The sequence below is a fragment of the Petaurus breviceps genome, unplaced genomic scaffold (assembly GCF_028583685.1).
Source record: "Petaurus breviceps papuanus isolate PSGF00001 unplaced genomic scaffold, PetGlider_PUasm1.0 184, whole genome shotgun sequence".
Lineage (NCBI taxonomy): Eukaryota > Metazoa > Chordata > Mammalia > Diprotodontia > Petauridae > Petaurus > Petaurus breviceps.
In genome coordinates, this window is record NW_027185793.1 from 14,164,944 (window position 1) to 14,166,991 (window position 2,048).

Consider the following 2,048-nt stretch of genomic DNA (forward strand, 5'->3'; position numbering starts at 1 on the left):
AAAAAAAAAAAACCTGGTTTCCTATATGGCATATATAAACATTATAGGACATAAGTGACGTAACTGTTTTTGCACAAATTCTTTCCTCTATCTTTTAGTCTCAACAAATTAAAATTTTGCTTTATTAACACTATTTCGGGCTTACAACGGTCCCTCATTTTTTTTTTTTTTTTGCTTTTTGGAGGGCAATGGGGGTTAAGTGAATTACCCAAGGTCACACGGATCCCTTAAATTTTTAAATGAGAGAATTTTACTACAATTTTAAAGACCACAACAACACAATGACATCATGACATTAATTGCATTTCCAAATCACACTTGCAAAAATTTTTGATAGAAAATTGAGATTAGTGAGTGCAGAGATTTTTCTCTTCTCCTCACAGTTGCAGAGCCTGATTGTGTGTTTGGGGGTTTTGAATTGAAAAGTTCATCTGTTTGCTTAAAGGTGTGGGCTTCAGTGCCCCATGTCTGTTGCTAGGGGGTTAGGTCTTGATAAATTTATTATGCTTTATCCCTTTAGTCAGATTGGGAGGGTAACTTAAATTCCCTATAATTCTTCAGCATTCTCCATTGTAATCTGATCTAGGAGGAGAGACTTTAATAAATTTTTGTAAAATGCCTTCAGTTGATTTAACTTTTACTCTAGTAAAGTTTATTTATGTGTACACTTCTTAAAAACTACTTTGAAAGTGATAGCTTTGAATCCTCAAGCGAAAGTGAACTGGGAGTGGCACCTCTCCCACTATTGTCCCATACTAGAGAACCCAAAAACCTCACATTTCTTATCAGATCTTAGAAAATATCCCAATTTGGAGGTCCTCAGCCTCTTCTCTTCTGGTGGCTCCAACGCAGTCAAAATGAAATTCAATCCCTTTGTGACCTCTGACCGAAGCAAGAACCGCAAGAGGCATTTCAATGCTCCTTCCCACATACAGAGGGATATTATGTCTTCTCCTCTTTCTAATAAGCTGAGACAGAAGTACAATGTCTGCTCCATGCCTGTTTGAAAAGATGATGAAGACCAGGTTGTTCGAGGACACTACAAAGGTCAGCAGATTGGCAAGGTAGTCCAGGCTTACAGGAAGAAATATGTGATCTACATTGAGCATATGCAGTGGGAGAAGGCTAATGGTACAACTGTCCATGTGGGCATTCATCCCAGCAAGGTGGTTATCACAAGGCTAAAGCTGGACAAAGATCGCAAAAAGATCCTTAAGCAAAAAGCCAAATTTCACCAAGTAGGAAAAGTAAAGGGCAAATATAAGGAAGAAACTGTTGAGAAAATGCAGGAGTAAAAATTACGTGGCTGTAATTAAATTTCTAGAATGAACAACAACAACAAAAAGAAAATATCCCAATTTTCCTAAAAGCCAAATAGTATAATAAATTCTGACTTGTCTTTAGCATCAAATTAGGAGTGACACATTTTACTTTTCATAGAATTAAATTGACTTACAGTTGCATTCTGATACAAAAAAATTTTCTCTTATAGGTGAGTCAGGAAATGGTTACATAATGTAAAACCATTACTTTATCATCTGCTCCTCACTCAACTTGGCCAGAGTTGAGATGGAAAGAGATTTTCAAACCTTTAAAAAATCTTAAAACTTCTGTTCACACTTTTTAATACAAATAGTTTGTGCATGATACTTTTTTCTATACTCTATGAATTAATATTACCATCATATAATCTATATAAAAATATATTTTCCTCTCTCTCTCTCCTCAACTAACCAGTTGCCTGCCATCAGCAGGGGGAAGTAGGGGAAGGGGAAGAGATAAGAGCATTCCAAGGAAAGTCCCACAGTCTGGCTGCATTTTAAAACTTACAGGGTGTCAGATTACTCACTCACACTCTTTCACACAGAGACACTTAAAAAAACAGAAAGGAAGAATACACTCAGAAATTGTTAAAGATCATTTGCAGAAATCAGACATTATGCTTGGTCCTCCAGAGTGGAGGCCAGGTAAAACTTACTTGATAATTTTCTTTTTATCTGTTTCCAACAAAGATAGCTGTATAATGAGTGAATGGTTCAAGCCACCCC

The 2,048-nt window shown here is 36.3% G+C and overlaps 1 pseudogene; it reads left to right on the forward strand.

Moving 5' to 3' along the window:
* Positions 1-253: 253 nt before the first annotated feature.
* LOC138161275 (large ribosomal subunit protein uL24-like) lies at positions 254-1,327 on the forward strand (annotated as a pseudogene).
* Positions 1,328-2,048: the final 721 nt, after the last annotated feature.